Source organism: Canis lupus, chromosome 1, assembly GCF_011100685.1.
Source record: "Canis lupus familiaris isolate Mischka breed German Shepherd chromosome 1, alternate assembly UU_Cfam_GSD_1.0, whole genome shotgun sequence".
NCBI lineage: Eukaryota > Metazoa > Chordata > Mammalia > Carnivora > Canidae > Canis > Canis lupus.
Window position 1 is genome coordinate 28,565,578 of NC_049222.1, and position 22,158 is coordinate 28,587,735.

Genomic DNA, 22,158 nt, shown 5'->3' on the forward strand with positions numbered 1-22,158 from the left:
GAGGGTTATTGGCAGATATTGGCTATAAGGAAAGCTGTGCCAGATGAGCCCCTCATAGATCATGCCAGAGACTCTGGAATATAACTAGGTGGTATTAGAAGCCACGGAAGAGTTTTGTGTAGGATGTGGGAGTGAGTATTTGTGGCATAATCTATTTCCCTTAGAGAGATCCCTTCTGAGGTTTTGTAGAAGATTGAAGCAGGGCCATCCTGAAGATGAAGAAACCAATCTGTAAGTGTTAGTCAGCATAAGTTAGGTTATAATGTGGTAGCAAACAATGTCAGTTGTTTAGTGCATTTAAAGGGTAATTTCCACTCTTTCTATAGGCCCTACACAAATCAGTGGGGGCTTTGTTCTACAATGTCATTCAGCCACTCCGGCTCCACCATGTGTCAGTTGCATCATCTGAGACACATGGCTTTTTTTGTTACCAAAACAGGGAAAAAGACAACTGCATGGTTGTGCAATGGCTTTTTTATGTTTGGGGATGAAAATGACACATGTCATTTCTTCCTGCAGTCATAACTAGTTACATGGTTCAGCTTAAGCATGGGAGGTTGGGAAAATGGGGGAAAGCAGATGGAATGCTTGCTGAGCACCATGGTCTCTGCCACAGTAAGTTCAGGTAAGTAGATAAAAGCTGCTGTGGGCTGAAGAAGAGGCAGGCAGCTGTGAGAGGTCTTAGGGTGTTAGAAACAACAAATGAGGTAATGTGGTGGGGAGTGAGAGAGACTGGCACAAATGACTATTGGGTAAATACTAGGTGGTGCCAATATACACAGTTTAGTGAGTAAAACGGGCAGAGGAGTAGGTGTAGGGTAGAGAGTGATAAGAGAGTTCCTTTTGGCCAGTACTGGTGTCTAGAGAGCCTAGTAAAAAATGTCTAATAGTAACTGCAGGTCTGGAGCTCAAAACAGAGCCAGGTCTAACTATTGATATTTATATGCAATCAGACAAGTACAGCAAGAGATTGAAAATATGCAGATGGATGATTTTTGTAGAGAGAACATAGAATGAGAAGAGGTGAGATCGAAAAATGTTGAATTGTTTATGCAATCTGGAACCACAGTCATCATCCCCAAAATGATTCAGGAAATAGAGGGTCAGAATGTCTGCTTACACAAGACTATAATTAACTGGGTTTTGATGTATGGTTGCAGAGGCTAGAAACACACTGAGAGATTTATTGAGTGAAATATTTATTTGACACCTAAGGAAATAAAGCAAGTGTTCTTCTGAACTCCTGCAGAGATTTACCTTAGATAGTAAAGAGCAACTTGACATAGATTATTAGACACTGGAGGAGTTTATCAAATGAAACAGGTGGAAACACTGATTTTACCTCTTAAATCTCTTTCTCTGGTGCACTGGCTTTCAAACTCTTTCTCAGAGGGGCTTCAGGTGCAAGTGGAAGGGCTGCAGGATGCGAGGCAGGAGCACAGAGGGCCTGTGCTCAACCAGCTCACCCAGCTCTGCCATTATTTGTTTCATATCATAAGACTTCACTTGCGAATCAAAACTTCGCACTACAAACAAACGGAAACAAAAACATTTGTCTCCTCATCTACAATATTAAGAAGCCTTAGTCCTAAGAGGCTTTTATCATTTCTTGGTTGGATTATTTTATTGTTCCTCCCATCGATTCCCCCTGTCTCATCCTCCCTTTATAACCCACCCCCTACACTGCTCCCAAAGTGACCATTCTCAGGCATAAATCCAATCCTGGCGTTTGCTTCAACAGGCATTTATTGACTTCCTATCCCCTTTAGTGTAATGTTAAACTTCATAGAATGGCACTTAGAAAGCCTTCATGATTGGCTCGTTCTTGCCTTTCCCCAGCTCTTTTGGCAGGATGTGTCCGTCTGTTTCATGCGCGTCAGCCATAACAAACGATTTGTACTTGCAGTGTCCTGGAGGTCGAGAATGCCTTCTGCTTAGCTAACTCAACTTTTTAGTTGCAACTTCAGCACAACTTCCCTTTAGAAGTCTCCCTGACACCTGCTAGTCTGGGAGGAGTCTTCCTTTGACACCCTGCAGCAAAATACTTCTCTGATAGTGCCTACCCCACATTATAGTATTAATGGATGTGTTGGTTGTCTCCTCACAAGCACCTTGGGGAAAGGGACTGGCTCATCAATTCAGTTCCCTCAGACCTTGGCCCTATACTTGGTTCTTGGCTTTATTATTAACAAGTTCATGAATACCCCTTTGTGGAGATTGTGAAAAGCAGTAGACTTCTATTTATTTGATTCATTTGAAAATACTTGGTCAATGAATCCAGACCAGAGGACATCTTAAGGTTTCATTTGTATTTTTTAAAATTCTTTTTTCTTGTTGTTTTTTTATATCTTTAGAATTTAATAGTTCTTGTAAATATAAATTTTAAAATAACATTTTAAAATGTTCGGGAAGACTTTTTAGCTCTTTATATATGATAAAATAGATCATAAAAATGTTATAAAACAAAAATTTGGATAGAAAGCTCTTCTTTAATGGAAAATATCACTGCAGTCTTCCTGTTTCAAATACCTTAAAGCATAGCTTTAGCAGCCCAGCCACACATGTAATAGCACCCATTTTCTGCAAGACGAAGTTGAAACTCCTTAGTCTGATACCCAGATCTTTAGTAGTCTGACACTAAATGACTTTTTCAACCACATTTCTCACTAATCCTTGACACAATTCTTTTTGGCCTCACTTAGATCTTTTTCCCCTTATATTTCTATTTATTCTACTTGATTCTTGTTGGATATTTTCAATCTGAAACGTTATATCTTCTTATTTCTGGAATATTCTCCATTTTTACATCTTAGAATGTTGTCTGTCTCACTCTTGGCTCACATCTTTGGACTTTCTGTGAGGCAGATATTAGAGTTTCTGTAATTCCTAACTTCTTTTTTATATTCTCCATTGCTTTGTCTTTCTCCACCATGCTACAGATATATTCTGTTCTATCTTTGAATTTAAGTATGACTTGTTTTCTGTATAATCTGCTGAAATAAAAAAAAATAATGACTATAATTTTATTTGTCTTTTTAGAACTTGTTCTGTAACTTCCTGTTTTTATTTTACAGGTGCAAATTATTCCTTTGTATTTTAAACATCCTTTATTATAAACTCCCTTTCATATTGTTCTATTATTGCTAGTTCCTCATGTCCTGTGAATGTCTTTTTCATGTTGAGTGTTCTATTTTAGGATTTTTGTTTGTGAATTTTTTTCAGAGAAAATTATTTTTTCTAGAGACCCAGATAACCACTCCGGGGAGATTTCCTCTGGTGTGTCTATCAGTACCTTCAAGAAATACTCATTTTGAATTATTTTTTGTGTTTGTTTTTTAGCCTGGTATTTTCAGAGTGCATTGGTAATGAGAAGTCAGTTCCTATTCCCGTGGACAGCTTAGTCTTATGCTTCTAATATTACTGGAAGACTTTTTTACTCACGGGGTGGGGATCTTGGCTCATTTCCAGTGGCTACCTTGGATACACAGGCAGAGATGTTCTGAATCCTTTGTGGTTTGTGCAGTGGGGAGTTTCTGCTGATTTTGTACAGAGAACCTAGTTCTGATTCCTGCTGTGTACACAGAGACCCACACATGTTGCCCTCCTATCCTAGGTCCCAGCTTTGAATGGCCATGAGACAACAGGCTTTGAGACTGTAATCTCTCCTGCATTCTCTCTATATTTCTAGCATGTGGGGATTTCCTTCTTTTGCTTTTGAGTTCCACTATATCTTAAAATTTGAAAACACATGTTGTCTTTATTTCTATATGTTTGGAAATGTTGTGTTTAATTGACTGGAAAACTATCTACTACTTTTTAGTATCCAAATATTTACTCTTTGGTTTCTATTGTTCTCTCCACTTTGAACAATCTCTCCAGTTATCTCTGCCTGTTGCAAATTTCTTCTAACCTTCCAGGATTTGAGGGCTTGCTAGAGGTAAGCTCTTCCATGTTTTTTGCTCTCCAAGGACCAAATTAACCCCAAATTAGTTCCTTATTGGAACTCCTTTGGCATCCATTTGATACTTAATCATATTCAGTTAAAATTGTTTTCAGGCTATTATTTGTATTCTAGTGAGATTATAAAATTTTTGAGATTTAGGGCCTTTTCTTAAGCTTCTTGGATTTCTCCATAGTGATGTATACATATCTGGACATCCAAATAAATACTTCCTAGTGGAAGAATGATTGAAAGAAAACATATGCTAGAATTAATAATAATTTTACAGTATTTTATATTAAAATGTGTAATTTAGATTAAAATAAAAAAGGATCCAAGCCAGTCAGGAAAACAAACAAGATTTTTTTGAATTTCATTTTCTGTTTTCTGCTTACTCATTTTATTCTTGACTCATGAATTTATAAGGCTAGAGAAATTTCATATAAGGTCCTAGGTTACTGAAGGGGAACAGAAAATTTTATTTCAAGCAGTATAAAATTAATATGATAGATAAAATCTAAAAGGAATGTGTTTGTGCCAACAAAAGAAGCTTCCTTAAACCAGTGGGGGGAAATTGGCAACTTTTGTGGATATCTGTTTAGAATTTGGTCCTGAGTAAATGAACTAACAAGCAGTTGATTCTGAGTTACTTTCACAGGGAAATGTTTCTGAGTTCCAGTTCATAGGAGCTCAGGAAGGTATGGGATGCAAATTACATTCCAACGGGAAGCAGCCAATCAAGCCTTGAACACTTTTGAGGTCTTTGGCTTTGCCTGTGAACATGGGAACACCCAAGGGCACCTTCAAATTAGAAATAACACACTGTTCTAAAGAGTCCTGGATGTGTAATTTGGTAGAAATTTAAGGGATATCTTTTTATAGTAACAGAGTCTATAAAGAAAATAAAATTCAGGTAAGGTTAAGTCCTTTCCAGTCATAAGTGTATGTAAATGAACTTCACCTCTAAATTCAAATACTTTGGGCATTTCCCAACTCCCCCTCCCTCATACTTTGTTGGTAAAATACATGGTACAATATTTTAATTCCAGCCTGATCTTTATAACCTATTGGATGATATCACATCAATAAAAATAATAGCTAACATTTATTGTATAATTGCCTTATGTCATACTATATTCTTATACTTCACAAATATCTCATTTAGTAGCTAAATAACTCTATGATGTGGCTATAATTATTATCTTCCACTTGCAGGTGGGAAAACTGAGATACAGAAGGATTCATTAACTTACCCATGTCACAAAGTAGGTAGTCTTCAACTACTTTGGAATTCTTACTGGTCTCCTATCCATGTCACTACTGTAGACAACATATTCGATTAGGATTCTCTTGGAGAATTTATACTTTATTGTAATTAGAGGGAAAAACTGCAGTGTTGGTTAACTCATTACCACTTATTGCCATCTAAACTCAGCCCCTTCCTTTTGTGTCATTGTTTGATTATAAATTTCCTTCTAAGACTCTCTGGAAACTTCATTATCACCATGAATCTTGGTTTTAAAAGGATGGGTGCCAGCTACCATCTGAAAGTGGACCTATCTAACTTGGATTAAATGTGAATTAAAACCTAATGACTTCAAAATACATCATTATCTGGCCCATCATACCTGTGTACTTCATGCTTTCTTCACCCCACACTCTAATCCAACTTGTCTTCTTGAAAGCCCTGATAGAACCTCTTGTTGGCTCTCTGGGGGCAGGTTACAATTATGCTGTGTGCCACCTGGAGTCCATGTTTGCAATTTTTTTCCTTAGAGAGTTGTATGCTTTAACATTGGCAAAGAAATGAACTTTGGAAACTATGACTTCTGAAATGTTTGTATTTTAATATTTAGAGCAGATTTGTTTAAGGGAAGGATATGGTCAATGCTCTCTTTCCCTGTTTTCAATAAAGGCCTAGATATTGGATTTTATGTTTGTTTAAAGCAATATTTTAAACTCAGAGAATTTTGGATACAAAAAAAAAGAAATGAGGTTAACATAAGTAAACTGTTTTAAATTAAATTATCTTAGCTACAGAATATATTACTGGAAAAGATTTTGAAAACTTCTCTAAAGTTCCTTAAATTTTTTTCACCTGTACTCCTTAAGATGGGATGGTGGAAGTGAGATGAACTCTGCTATTTTAAGCTTCCTTTTAGCTTTCTGTTGCTGTTATTTATAATTCTACTCCAAATGGAAAATATAGGCCTTTCTAACATTGTATTAAGGGAAGAAGTAACTTTCTGATCTCTATAAATCCAAATATGTGACTATAATGGAAAAATTAAGGATGTTGGTGCCACCAATGCTCTATTCAAACTCTTAGATAAAAGAAGCAGGATACTGCATTTTATTAAAATTTCTCAACTTTTGATAAATTAGACTTACCTTAAAGAGCTTATAAAAGTACAGATTTCTGGGTTTTCACTTTCTACCCTCCCTTTCTGCCCTGAGATTCTAGGTTTAATTGCTTTCGATGAGCCTGATACATTACATTTTATTGAATATATGTTTACCACACAGCCACTTTGGAAGACAGTGTGGCAGTTTCTTACAAAACTAAACATACCCCTACCATAAGTTTCAACAATCACCCTCCTTGGTGTTTACCCAAAGGAGTTGACAGCTTACATCAAAGACAAAACCTGCAGACAGATGTGTATAGCAGCTTTCTTCATAATTGACAAAACTTGGAAGCAATCACAATGGCCTTTCAGAAGGTTAATGGGTAAATGAACTGGTATATTCAGGCAATGAAATATTACTCTACTAAAAAGAAATGAACTATCAAGCCATGACAAGGCATGGTGTAAACCTAAATGCCTATGACTAAGTGAAAAAGCAGCCAAGCTGGAAAGGTTACATTCTATATGGTTTGCCTCTGGAATAGGCAAAACTGTGGCGACAGTAAAAAGATCAGTAGCTGCCAGGAGTGAGGATGGGTGTGGGTAGGGATGAATACGCAGAGCACAGAAAATTTTTAGGGTAGTGAAAAATACTGTATACTGTATGATACCATAAAATAGGGACATATCATTATACCGTTGTCCAAACCAATAGAATGTACAATACTAAGAGTGAACCCTAATCTAAACTATGATCTTTGGGTAATAAGAAGGTGTCAATATAGATTTATCAACTGTAACAAATGTATCACCCTGGGTGGGTGATGGTGATAATGGGGAGCAGCTACAGGAGCAGGAGGCATATGGGAAATCTCTGTACCTTCATCTTAGCTTTACTGTGAACCTAAAACTGCTCTGAAAAATAGTCTTAAAAAGTCTTGGGCAGTTTGGTTGTGTCCAGTTTCTCCATTATTACTAAAATAGCAGAGAATATCCCAGGGCTTATTTGATTTCTGCCCTAAGCCACTTTCCTAAGCTGGGTCTCTAGAGGAAGGTGTCACATTCAAGGCACCCTATACATACAGTCCTGACTCTCACCTGGTAACCGTTTCATCTGCTTCAGCCTGAGCTTCAGCTCATTCTTCAGCTCCGCTGGCTTCTAGGTCTGGTGCACATAGAACAGCTACATCCTTACCTCCTTCCTCTTGGTGTCATTCACAGCCTATGGAGAGAAGGAGCAGAGAAAGTGCTTGGTAACCAGCCAGGATGTGACTCTGACTTTAGCCCCATCCTCCAGTCCCATCTTCTGGGCCTAGAAAAAGCCACCTGCAAACCAGGGCAGTCTTATTAGCTGAGAATAATTTATACCAGAATAAAGGGCATTTTAAATGAACTTAATTTTTAAAAACATGGGACGAAATTTCATAGTAAACTGTAGATTAAAAAATGTGTTTGATTGCAGCTATACTTTAAAAAATAAAATTGAGGGGCACCTGGGTGGCTCAGTTGGTTAAGTGGCTGACTCTTGATTTTGGCTCAGGTCATGATCTCAAGGTTGTGAGATCAAGCCCTGCCTTAGGCTCTGTGCTGAGCGTGGAGCCTGCTTCGGATTCTCTCTCTCCTTCTTCCGCTTCATGTCCCAAGCATACATGTGCACATGCGTGTGCTCTTTCAAAAAATATACACATATGAAATGAAATTTAAATTTGCAAAGTTTCTTATATTTAAAATATGGGTTCTAACTGCAGCTACACACTAATAATTTGAACAAAGTAGTAAGCATAATTCTTTTAAAATAGTATGACAGCATAATCAACATCCTTCACTTCATGTTGGATTTCACAGCACAAAGAATCCTCTTTGTGCTATGAGGACCTTAATTCATTTTTAAGAAGGATTTTTATCTTAAAATCTTGTCTTCCTGATTTTTTTCTACAATTAACTGACCTAAGCCCGCCAGATCCTAAGTTGTCAGTGGCATTCAGTACATAAAATCCTGCATCTTCTGCAAGTCATGCAACTTTTCTCTGTAATCCATTTATACTGGACTAAATTTACATGGACTTGCCTGCAAAAATCAGCAAAAACAGACCTTCTCTATGTACTGACTGACTCATAGTTAGGATTAGATTTTGATGTTAATGAGAAATGTTTGAAAGGAAACTGATCTTTTTAAGTAGTCAGTTCATAGTAAATATTCCATGACCAGTGATCTTAATGGGTGGCAATCTTGGAAAGAGCTCTGTGGTGGGAGCCCACACATGACATTATTATTCAGCTTTGCAACTAGCTCTGTGATCTTGGACCACTTACTTGTTCCACAAATATGTATCTGGTACCTACCGATAGGTATAATAGTAGAGATATAAGATGTATACCCTTAGTTCTATATACAAAAATCTGCCCTAATGATGGGAGAGAGAGAGAGAGAGAGAGAGAGAGAGAGAGAGAGAGAGAGAGAGAAGGGATCCCACATCAGTACCATGGCAAAATAGGAAGCAGTGTCTCCCTGGAGGAGGAAAAGAATAAGCTGAGAGACCCAAAGAATAGGCACTAAATAGACTAAAGCCATTATGGTAGTCACTAGCTATATGAAACTACTGAACCCTAGAAAAAGGCTAGTTTTGGGGTGCCTAGGTGGCTTAGTCGGTTAAGCATCCAACTCTTGATTTTGAGTCAGATCATGATCTCAGGGTCCTGAGACCCACATTGGGTTCCGTGCTCGGCAGGGAGTCTGCTTAAAGATTCTCTGTCCTCTCCCTCTGCCTCTCCCTCCACTCTCTGTCTCTTTTTCTCTCTCTCCGAAATAAAGAAATAGGGGGGCACCTGGGTCAGTTGAGCATGGGACTCTTGATTTTGGCTCAGGTCATTGGGTTCCATGCTGGCTGTAGAAGCTGCTTGAAATTTTCTCTCTCTCTCTCTGCCTCTGCCCCACCCCTTACTTGCACATGCACTCTCTCTCAAATAAATAATTTTTAAAAATCTTAAAATAAATAAATAATTCTTTAAAAAAAAAGAAAAATGGGTAAGCTGAATTGATATGTGCTACATTTCAAAGAATCAGTACCAAAAAAGGAATGTAAAATATCTCAATTTTTATATTGAATGTGATTAAAATGATAATACTTTATGTATCTTAAGTTGAATAAAATATGTTATAAACATTTAAAAACTATATTTTTATGAGATATGAGATATAATGGGAATATAATATAGTAAATATAATATATCTAAAATCTATCACTTTATTTACTTGCAGTTGAAGATCAATGCTCACAAAGGTCATTTATTTAGTTGTTTTGTAATGTCAGACAAATTCATGAGAAAGTAATGATGGGATATGAAGGATGAAAAATGAGAACTGCTCATTCTCTTCAAAATTTCCATCTTTATATGTATTTTCACAAAAATTATAAATAACTAAAGGTAATCATTTTGCCTAAAATTCCCAATCAAGTTTAAGAAACTTTTTGTCTGAATTTCCTAATTCTTAATGGGAGGTTGAATATTCAAATGGACAATGGGCAGACCATTATGAAAATGGAACTTTGATCCCAGTACTCTGGGATCACAACCTGAGCAGAAGGCAGATGCTTAACCAACTGAGCCACCCAGGCAGCCTGAGAGGTCTATATTTCTGATACTTTCTGAGAGTTTAATCAATAACATTGAAGTAGAGCAGAGGAAATGCTCTTCTGTGTAGACCATATGAAGCACTCTAAAACTGAATTCCAAATGCTCATTCTTGACATTACTCAAATAATGTGCACATTTAACATTCATAATGTACTCAAGGAGCAAAACCCAAGTCATAACAATGATAGATCTGCTTTGTTGGTATTGCTTTAGTCTTAGAAGAAAAGGTTTTGAGGCAATTTCATTCTAAAAGCATTACTGAGTACCTATTATTTTCAATTCATTGCACTTAGCAATGAACATAACAGAGATGCAGAAGCTCTCTTCTTTCTACCAATTCTTCAAAGAAAAGAGCATTTTCATTTTAATCAGGTGACATGATGCATTGCTAATTGTTCATGCCAATTCTCTGATCATTTGTAGTTGCAATATGGAGTCATAAAAGGAATCACAAAACCTTGTGACTTCACTTTTTCTCTAGTTTTATAAGATACCTGCTATAAATGCAAATTAACTTCAAGTAACTCCTGTCTTTTAAAAATCAGATGCGAACTAATACTTCCCACAACTCTGATAATTGGAATTCTTCCAGATGGATTATATAACTTCAGTAATTAAGCACATTCTCAGGATACCTGGGTGGCTCAGCGGTTGAACATTTGCCTTCAGCTCAGGGCGTGATCCTGGTCCTGGGATCGAGTCCCACATCAGGCTCCCTGCATGGAGCCTGCTTCTCCCTCTGCTTGTGTCTCTGCCTTTCTCCGTGTGTCTCTCATGAATAAATAAATAAAATAAAATCTTTAAAAAAATTACATTCTCATCTAGAATCTGTATAAAAAAAGAAACTTGTAGATATTTGGGTGGGGGTGGATTAGTGCATATTAGCACATTTCCTATGTCAATTAACTACTTTTAATGTAAATTTAAAAGTTATCAGATAAACAGAAGCATTGAAAAGAGTAAATTGAGAGCATTGTGGGAAGAAGAATAATCTAGTTGATAATTCAAATTAGGATGCCCTTTGGAATCATTTGGAAAGTTTTAAAAATGTACTGATGCCTGGGTCTAACCCCCAGTGATTCTGACTGAGTTGGTCTGTAGTATGGCACAAGCCAGGTGATGCTAATATGCAGCAAAATTTGAGAACCATTGGTCTAGAATCTAGAATCAATTTTATTACTACTTCGGAGTCATGCCCCTCCTCCAGGCTTTTGGACCCTTTTCTGATTTCATAGGCTTATTAAACAGTTTTGTGATGTTAGCTTCATTTCCCAAGTAGGTATTCCTTCTAGGAAGAGATAGTATTGAGGTGGGAGAGCTTGGCTCTTATCTCATGGAGTAGAAGAATGAATCTCATAAAGGAGAGTGAGTAAAGCAATAGAAGTTTTATTAAGTGAGGATACAGAGAAAGCTCTTAGGTGAGAGGGGTCCGGACAGGGTTGCTAGTGTGGGCCCCACTGACAGTCTTTTATTTAAAACTGACCACGGAGCCTGTGGTCTTATCATTTTTGTGATGTCCTGGTTTGAGTAAGGACTGGTGATACCATCTTTAACAGCTTCCTCTTGGATCTGGTTAGTCTTTGTCGGTCACAGGTGGCTGTCATTAAAAAAAATCTTCCCGGAATCCCTGGGTGGCGCAGCGGTTTAGCGCCTGCCTTTGGCCCAGGGCGCGATCCTGGAGACCCGGGATCGAATCCCACATCGGGCTCCCGGTGCATGGAGCCTGCTTCTCCCTCTGCCTATGTCTCTGCCTCTCTCTCTCTCTCTCTCTGTGTGTGACTATCATAAATAATAAATAAAAAATTAAAAAAAAAAATCTTCCCTACTCATACCTAGGGCAGGGTGGTCTGGTTTGTTCCCTTATCTCTGGTTTCCTTACATCTCAGCATTTTTGGGATTTTGTTTTGTGCGTCTGATTTCATGGCTCCCTACCTATCTCTCCCTACTATTATAAATGATTAATTGATTTTAAAGTCAAATCAGGGACACCTGGGTGGTTTAGTGGTTGAGCATCTGCCTTCAGCTTAGGGCTTAACCCCAGGTCCCGGGATGGAGTCCCACATCACACTCCCCGTAGGGAGCCTGCTTCTCCCTCTGTCTATGTCTCTGCCTCTCTCTCTCTCTCTGTCTCTCATGAATAAATAAATAAAATCTTAAAAAATAAATAAATAAATAAATAAATAAATAAATAAATAAATAAATAAAGTCAAATCAGTCTTTGGTGAATCCAAGCTGTGTAAAGTAGTGACCTCCTCTCCTACATCCCCACACCCAAGCTGATTGGCTTTGAATATACCTATGATCATCAAGATTCCAGACCTCCTGAGCTAGCAGGCCAACCCTAGTAACAGAAAAGATAACTGCCACACAAAGTCCATTCCATTTTGTCAATCTGCTCCCCCCAAAGTACTACATGCTTATTTCTTATATCTGCTTGATCATGCCCATAGTTCTCAATCCTGGTTGTATATTAGAATCACCTGGGAGAAGGATGCCTGGGTGGCTCAGTCTGTTAAGCAACGGACTCTTTATTTCAGCTCAGGTCATGATCTCAGGGTCCTGATATTAATCGAGCCCCTGGATTCCATGCTAAGCCTGGAGCCTGCTTAAGAGTCTCTCTTTCCTTCCCCCCCCCCCCCACTTAAAAAAAAGACATTAACAGGAAAAGCCAACATGTATAGTTTCTCAATATAAGGGAGATACCCAGGAAAACTGAATAACTTTCTGAAACATCTCTAGCTAAAGAGAGAAACAAGATGTTGGGGGTTTGGGGTAGGAGGAAAGAACGCCAATTATGAAAGTTTGAGGAAATGGGTGGCAAGAAGCAAGGGTAATATTGTTATGTAGATTTATGTTGTTGCTTTCTGCACTGATAAATTCTAGAGATTTAGAGTCATCCTTTTGGTACTGAGAGGGAGACACCCTTATAAATGTAAATGTTTCTTATAAAAGGGTAACTTTTATTATTTTCAGAGCTTCTACAATGTCTGCTGTTTCTTGAAAATAATCAGCTTAAAACAATCCTTATACCAAGAAACATATTTTGGAATGGCAAACATTGAGAACCAGTGTCTTAAGGTGTAATAGTCTCATATATTTACCTAAAACATTTATAAATTTGTGGGGTTTTGTTTGTTTTAGCTGATATTCTGAAGCTGCAGAAATGTGGATATATATATCTTTTTAAACTTTAAGCCAAGTTGGTTTGTTTGATGACAGATATTATTAAAATTCTAAAAATATATATATTAAATAAAACTGCCTGGTAATATACTTACATAGCCCTTACTTTGGCCAGGAGCTCTTCCAACCATTGTCAATATAAATTGACTTATTTACTCTTTCCCCATTTTAGAGATGAGGGAACTTACCCAAGAGCACACACTTAGGGTTAAAGCCAAGATTCAAATGAGCCACTCTGGCTCCAGAGTCAGTAAGCTTAACCACGGTGACCAATGGGTGGGGTTGTTACAACTGCCGGATGCAATGAGGTAGGTAATGTTCTTACACTTCTGTTTTATAGGTAAGGAACTGAGGTACAGAGAAACTTTCCCAGGGCCCCACACCTCATAAGTGGCAGAGTTGGAATTTAAATCAAGCAGCTTGACCTTAAAGTTCATGCTTTGTCAATAATCTAGACTTCTTTCACAAATATTCAACTGATACAGCTTTCACAAATATTCAACTGATACAGCTTTTCAAGCTAAACATAAGTTTATGTTACTATATATTAGAATTTGATATTTCAAGTTTCGTATGTGCTTCTGGGTTTATTCCTAATATTTTACCCAGGATTTTTACTCTCCTACTACTGCACTAGAGAAGCCAGTTATAAAGCATGATACAGCTGCTTTATCAATTTTAGCTCATGGTCTCAAAATTTCCTTGATTCATGCATAAGTTCATCAAAGCTTCATGTAAAAAGAAAAAAAGATTCTCCATGCCCCTTCCTAAATCTTTGCCTGTTTGCATATCCAAAAATCCTTTAATTTCTTTTATTAGTTTGGTATGTCCTTAATTTAGTATTAAAAATCCAGATATCTCCCAGCTATTGGACATTTTCCATTTCAAACTTTTAGAAACTAATTATTCAGAATTTTACAGCAATAACTATGTAAATAGGACAAATACATCTCAGCCCTTGGCAAATGGCAAGTGGCCTTGAGAATTGAAACAGTTTCACACTGTGGATTTCCATCAATGTTGTAAATTTATTGAGCCTAGTCTGTAAAATGAACCAATTCTAGATTTTAAGAGATGAATTTAGAAGTTCCCTATTTCACATTTTAATGTGCAAACAGATCACCAAAGACTCGCTCTTGTTAAAAAAAAATGCAAAAATCTGATTTGGGAGGCAAGGGATGGAGATGCTGGGTTCCATATTTCTAGCAAGCTCCCAAGTGATGTCGATGCTGCTGGTCTGTGAACCACATTTTGAATATCAAGGACGCTGTGCTAGTAAAGTGGCTTTCTAAAGGAGGAAAACACAGCTTTGATCTGTTGCTAATTTCCATGATATAAATATTCCCACAATGGCCAAGTTCCATATCATTGAAAACTAAGTTGGGAAGAGACATGCAGCATAATATATACAACAGGCTCTTGAGAGCAGGCATAAGGTCGCTTTAGCACTCCACTGGGTGTATGTGACTTTAAGCATACTCTATATCAAGATTTAAAATAGTAAGGATGCTGTTCTATTCTGCAAAGGTTAGGGAAACAAAGAATGTTGTAGGGAAAATGACTAGAGATTAGTTAAAAAGTGTTAAGAATAGGTACAAAGTAATCTAGTTCCAAGGCTTTGGAGCATGTTTAAAGAGTTAAAATCCATATGGGGCCAATACTGGAGACCTTGACAAAGATTTGATGGTTATAATTTCACATGCATGGATCAGGAGAACATTCATAGAAAATGAAGTAGGGTAAGAACTGGCAAAATGTCTGATGCAAGGAAGGTGAGGGAAACTTTGGCATTCCTGAAGAGTTGGGAATAGGATCATTGGCTGAAACAAAGGCCTCTTGCTTTCACAAATGCTTTATTTTCTGACATGTTTGGAGAATAAAATATTCAGATTAATCAAACATTCAAGTTAACAGAGAGTTGACATAGGTAGCATAAAGAGATATCAATGCTTAAAGAACAGAATTACAACAAGTATACAGAACCTAATTTATTTGTTATATGATGGAGAAAGGACTTCTAGAACTGTCGTTTCATAGAGCTATCACTTTGAGCACTTTTGGTCTCTAATCTGGTAGAGCTGGAGATGAAGCATGGGAAGTTCCATTCCCCGTGTGCTCTAACAAGATCATGTTCTCATCCCCTTTCCCAAGGCTGCAGTGTAAAGCATCCTAGGAAAACTTATTCCATAGACAGAACTTCTAATTGGGAGAAAGGCTGTCCTTTGCAATACATTGAGTCTTTAGGAGTCCAGGTTCAGCTTCTGCAAAATGAAGATAATAATAACTACCTCAGTGATGCCTGGGTGGCTTAGCGGTTGAACGTCTGTCTTTGGCTCAGGGCCTGATCCCAGGTTCCAGGATCGAGTCCCGCCAAGGGGCTCCCTGTGAGGAGCCCTCTGCCTGTGTGTCTGCCTCTCTCTCTCTCATGAATAAATAAATAAAATCTTTAAAAAAATAATAACTACCTCATATGGGTTTTGTGAGGATTAAATAAAATATGGTCAAGACACACTGGTGCTCAATAAATATAAATTTCTACATTCCAAATAAGTGTGAGCTGTTTGAATGTCTACGAACTTCCTTGCTTCCCCAGCAGAGGGCTTTCCCCAGACCCTCTGACCCCTGCTTTAGTCAGCCAACCAAATATAAGAGTGACTTCTTACATTTCTTTTTTTTTTTTTTTTTTTTTTTTTACTTCTTACATTTCTGAGAGTTGAATATGGATTTATTTTGAAAAAAAAAAATCTTTTCTTTCCTGTGCCTTGGAATAAATGTGCTATTTCATTTTCTTAATTTGTACTCTGTTAAGAACCAGAAGAGGGAACTTAAGGTCAGTCAGTCTCTCAGGTTGAGAAACTCTTAAGCTATAAGCCCCAGAATCTTGTCTTTGTCTCTGATTTCAAATGGGCTTGTGGGGAAAAGTGATATAACCATGAGATCACTGTGTTCTTTTAGATGATTTCCTGTTTCCTGTGTATTTAAATACACAGGGAATAATCCCGCTATTAAAATGAGACCCTGTATGTGTGTATGGGCAGAAGTTCAATGAAAAAGGAAGAAAAATATGCTTGCCGAATACCAGATGTAGAATGCATAAATCCTGTCAGAACAAGTGGGGAATAGCTTTATGGCTGATTTGCAAGAAACCTAAGGGAACTGGGAAGTCAGATAGGCATGTGTCAAACAGACTTATTTAAATCATCCACTTCCTCAGCAAAATAAAAGTTTGAGAGGGTTCTGTTTTCTTTTGTGGTTTGAAATTACAGCTGTAGCCTCAGAGGTCCTGCTTGATTGAGGGCTTCTGAGCAAAGAAGTTACGCTACCAAGTTCAGCCTCCCAGCAACAGTGGGATCGCCCAGTGCCTCTAACTGAGGTCTCCAACCTTACCCTGTTTGTACTTTCTGTTCCTTGTCATCTTAGAAACAAATTGCAGTGCAGCTGACCACTGTTTCATGGCCCTCCAGCTTGTTATAGCTAAAAGCTTTTGCCCCTGGAAGAGAATGGTGCCCACTGGTTTACTTCTCAGACAGACCTCAGGTGACATCCTGTAGATCCAGAGCACAGTCCTTAGGCCTGCAGCCTTGGAAACTAGGCAACTCTTTCTTTCCCCAGCCTCATCCTGCTCATAGTTCTTATATTGTCGATGACCCTATATGCTACCAGTTTGTGTTGAGACAAACAAACCTGATTTAAAAACTAGTAACTTGTGTGTGCTCGGCTATAAGATATATACTAATTTGTAGTAAGAGATAAAACTAGACACCAGTCACTTTCCAGGTATGATTTCCTGATGGGTAAGTTTTTAGGAGGCTACCTAATAGTTTGGTAGGGTTTTGGTGTGAACAGATGCAAAAGCAAAGGTGTTTAAGTATTAACCATCTTCTTTGAGATAGGGTAGCTCCCTAAATTGTTTTTCTTGGGACATTTCTATTTTAAGATATCCTGGTGAATACATTATTCTGCCATGACTATAGTCAGTAGAATAAAAAAAATATGGTGCTGTGAAAAGGCCATGGGCTTTGTAGTCAAGCAGACTACAGGACTACAGTAAACAGAACCCAGGTCCAAATTATTCCAACTCTACTACTTATGAATGTGTCAACTTGAACATGTGACTATACCTTTCTTGAGCCTCAGTTTCTAAATCTTCCTGTGGAGCATACATATTTAAAAGGCATTTATATAGAACCTAACACAGTTTCTGCTACTTTGGGAAACCCTAGAAAACTCCTAATGCTCATCATTTATCCATCCATTCATCCATGCATTATTTCACTAAATGCCATTTGAACACTTTTTTGTGCCAGCCACTGTTTCTCTTGGTAGAGCTACAAATAAGAGTAAAGTGTGAGCTTTGACCTTAGGAGATAGTCTCACTGATTAAAATGGAGGCATGTATGTATTTAAAGGCATGCATCAGGCACAAAGATGATACGAGGGAAAGTTCAGTTCTCTCTGGTTAGAGTGTGAAGTGTCCGGAAAGCATTAGATGAGGACATGATTCATAAGCTGAGCCTTGAAGACTGAGTGAATTTCCCAGCTAAATGAGGTGGGGTTGGGAAGGATGGCAATGATGGCAAGGTTGAGCATTTCAGAAAGTACAGAGTATGCAAAAGCCAAGAGACAGAGAAGAGTATGGTACCTTTTGAGAATTACAAATCATTCTGTGTTTAAAAGCATAGGTCCTGGTGGGTATGGGAGGGTACGAATGGCAAGAAAGATGAGTCAGAACCTATCAGAGGCCTAAGGAGGCATGAAGAGGCATAATCTTTTTGTGCTGTGAACAGTTGTAAGCTATGGAAACTTTGTGAGCAGATGCGTGCAGGTCACTCTCCTGCTGATAAAACATTACTACAATAGAAATGTTTATTAATTAGATATGTATAATTATTTTTTATCCCTTTTGATGATATTTGGAAACATGCCTCATGTGAGAAACAATAAAATAATCAAGTAACATGAAGACACGCTTTGGCTTTCAAAGTTTTTTTCCAGGGAGGTGGTGGTGGCAGTGGAGGGCTTACATTGTTCTGTGCTCTTGTTTCACTAATGCAACAATCTTGTTAAAAGAGAATGTGCACTGCTTATATTTACTTCTATCTTCTTTACCTTCCTCTTTATTTCAAAAATCCCTTTCTTTAGCAAAACATCAAAAGGACAATAGGGAAAATGACTAAATTTTTGTGCCCAGTCTCTATGTGGAAGGATCACAAAAGGCAGTTTGGGTTTGGGTAAATATTGAGGTAATGGGAATTATGTTGGGTACAAAGCATGCTGGCAACTCAATCACAGAACTTTGTGATGGGTGGGGAGAAACCCAGATTTGGGGAGATTCAAGAGATAGGATCCCTGGATTGCCTCAGAGACTGGGCCTCTACTATGTTGCATCTGAAAGCAGGATGTCAAGAGCATAAGCATAAGCATTAGAACCAGCCTGATAGGAGGGCAAAATGTCCGGGAGAAGAATACCAGTTATGCAGCAGTAGGCATAATCCTCCTGGTTTATAGAATCAGTTTCTAATCATTCAGGTAAGAGTTCAAAGCAAGATTGGTGGTCTTGCTAGCAAAATAGTATCTTAGACACAGAAACTAGGTGAGAGCCCCAAAAGCATGGTGGATGGAAGGGAGTAGCAGTTTGGTGGCTACATGAGTGCAGCCTCATCTCTGGCACTCTGAATAAGGGCTCTATTGGCTTAGGTATGATTTCAAATCATAATGGCAAGAACAAGGTTGCTAGCTTCCTTCTTCTGTCAGGTGAAACAGCAGCTGAACCAAAAGCAAATTATGATGTGTGGGTCTCAGCAGAAATTACACCTGGGGAGCATTGTTTTCTAGTAGTAAAAAAACTGGAAAAAAAAAGTCACAGGGAATGATTCTAAAGTTCCATGCTTTCCTGTATGTTTCAGAATGGCCCTTAGCAGTATGAAATACATTTCTGTCAGTTTTGAACTTTGGAAAAACTTCTATAATTTTTTAAAAGTGCAGTTCCATTGAGGGACAAAGAATTTTTCAGAGTTAATACTACCAAATCACAAGATGGGGCTGGAGATGGGGGTGGTAAGTGGGCTGTGTGTGTGTGTGTTCAGGGGGAGAGAGACCCAGAGATAAAGAGAGACAGAGAGAGACAGAGAAAGAAAGGGAGAGGGAGAGAGAGAACATGAAGGCTTTATAAGGTAAAGTGTTGAATGCTACATATCCTGTTGGCTGTGGACCCCAGAATATGTATGGTGAAATTTATTGGAACAAAATTTACATATTTATGAAAAGGATGCAGTTTAGAAAAAAATAGCTAGTTATGCTAGCATCCTTTTTCTTTGTTGATGTTGCAATGTTATATAAACCCTGAATCTCCCACATTTCCAGCTCTTATCTAAAAGTATGTACCACCTGTGTTGGGAGGAAGAAGATGAATGAAACTGAGGAAGTAAATGGTAGGAAGTATCCTGAAAGAAACCAACTAGATATGTTCAAGTCAGCAGGCTCCAAGAAAAGTTAATGTAGCAATTTGAGAATCGTGTAAGGAAAGTTCTGACATATTTTTTCTCGCATGTTTTTCCCTCTTCCACCAGAACCTATAGTGATTACATCACTTCTCTTGACCTCTTCCTCTTCTCCAACTTGTTGCTTTAGAGGCTATGTGAGTTCATTGTCCCTACAGGTGGAGCCAACAGAAAAGCAAGCAGTGATTTTGTGGTGAGCTTAGAGATATATCTATACTCTGGGAAGTTGTGGGGTGGAGGGTGGGGAGGGGCAAAGGATATATGTATTAGCTATCCATTGCTTCATTATAAATATACCAAGGGCAGACTGGGTGGTCAGTGGTTTAGCACCTGCCTTTGGCCTGGGGCGTGATCCTGGAATCCCGGGATCAAGTCCCACATCAGGCTCCCTGCGTGGAGCCTGCTCCTCCCTCTGCCTGTGTCTCTGCCTCTCTCTGTCTCTCAAGAATAAATAAATAAAATCTAAAATAAATAAATAAATAAATCCAAATTTAGCAGCTTAAAACAAACATTTAAAATCTCACACAATCTGATAGTCAGGAATGCAAGAACAGTTTAGATTGATTATCAAAGGATTAGAAGATAAAGCTAATTAATTTTATATGCCATTTTTACAACTTATTAATTACTGCTGCTAGTTATTTAATTTCTGCCTTCTTCTTTTCATTTGTAAAATGGAGTAATTATTGTGTCTGTCTTACAGGATTGTAGTGATGACTACATTATTTAATAATTTGAAAGACTTAGAACAGTGCTTGGTACAGAGTGTTAGATATTATTTTTTTTCTTTGCAGTTTTATACCTTTATTTGACAATCAGTGGCTAGTTCTTATCCACATTAATTGTAGATTTTTGAAAGTTGTGACAAATACATAGGTTAAAATATATGGAGCTCATTTGGTGAATCTTCATCCAATGTCTTTTGGACAACCACACACAGATATGGTATGGAACATTCCTTATTCCTTTGGGCCAATCACCAAGCACTCTTGTGCTGTTAACACACATGATTTTACTGCATCTTTACAATATCACTGGAGGATAAGTATTATTACTATTTTCATGCAGCAGATGAAGTTTGGTAAGAGGTCATATTTACATAGCTAATAAGATTAAGAGTCAAGATTTTTTTAAAATTTTTAAAAATTTTTTAAATTTATTTATGATAGTCACAGAGAGAGAGAGAGAGAGAGAGAGAGAGAGAGAAGCAGAGACATAGGCAGAGGGAGAAGCAGGCTCCATACACTGGGAGTCCGACGTGGGATTCGATCCCAGGTCTCCAGGATCGTGCCCTGGGCCAAAGGCAGGTGCTAAACCGCTGTGCCACCCAGGGTTCCCAAGAGTCAAGATTTAAACCCAGGTCTGTGTAATTCTGGAATAGAGATTGGCAAATTAAGAATGTTTTTACACTTTTAGCTGTTAAAGAAAATGGGATAGGGACGCCTGGGTGGCTCAGTGGTTGAGCATCTGCCTTTGGCTCAGGGCATGATCCCGGAGTCTCAGGATCGAGTGCCGCATGAGGTTTCCCTCGAGGATCCTGATTCTCCCTCTGTCTATGTCTCTGTCTCTCTTTCTGTGTCTCACATGAATAAATAAATAAAATATTTTTAAAAATAAAAAATAAATAAAATGGGATAGGGACTGTATGTGACTTTCAAAGTTCTAATATTTACATCTCGACCTTTACACATGTTTGCTGACTGATACTTTAGAGCCACTTTTCCTTCTATATTCTCAAACCAGCTTGCCTCCTGGAAATTGGATGCCTATTTTAACTGATAGAATAATTCACTTTTTCATTTACTCAACAGATATTTATTGACAATTGGATATGTGTGAGGCTCGGTCAGAAAAATAAATGAGATAAGGATATTGTATTAAGAAACTTATAGTAACATAGTGAATTCAGAGAGAACATTGATAATTGTGGGACATTATAACAGATATTCTAGTCCAATATCACAGGGTTTTGTGAAAGCATGTAGAAAGGACCATGAATATAGTATTCAGGGCTCAGATATGCCTCCTAGAAGAACTAATAGTTAAGATAAGTTCTGACATGTTAGTTTAAAAGTGTGTGTATTGGGTTGCCTGGGTTTCCCAATGGTTAGCATCTACCTTCTGCTCAGGGCGTGATCCCAGGGTCCTGGGATCGAGTTCCACATCAGGTTCCCTGCAGGGAGCCTGCTTTTCCCTCTGTCTATGTTTCTGCTTCTCTGTGCCTCTCATGAATAAGTAAATAATTTTTTAAATGGGTATATTGTATTCTAGATAAATGGAGCGGCAAAAGGTATAAAGGCCCAAAGACAAAAAAGAAAAGAAAAGAAAAGAAAAGAAAAAGAAAGAAAAAGAAAGGTAAGAATTTGAGAAGCTACAGCTATGGTTGAAGTTTACTGTATGAGGGGAGAAGATAGAGGGGGTGCATGGCTGGAGATAAGACTAGACAGGAAGGCAGGGTTTGAAGCACAAATATCTTCCATATTATACTAAAGTTTTTGGCACTTATCTGGGATTATGAACATGGTCAGGCTATGGGATTGTTGGAAACTTT

At 38.0% G+C, this 22,158-nt stretch overlaps 1 long non-coding RNA gene across 1 annotated transcript; it reads left to right on the forward strand.

The window, feature by feature from the left end:
• The first annotated feature begins 497 nt into the window (after window positions 1-497).
• On the forward strand, window positions 498-21,921 carry LOC102153582. Its single transcript, XR_005353053.1, has 3 exons — window positions 498-625; window positions 19,677-19,800; window positions 21,879-21,921. It is a non-coding gene; the product is annotated as an uncharacterized LOC102153582 (long non-coding RNA).
• The last annotated feature ends 237 nt before the right edge of the window (window positions 21,922-22,158 follow it).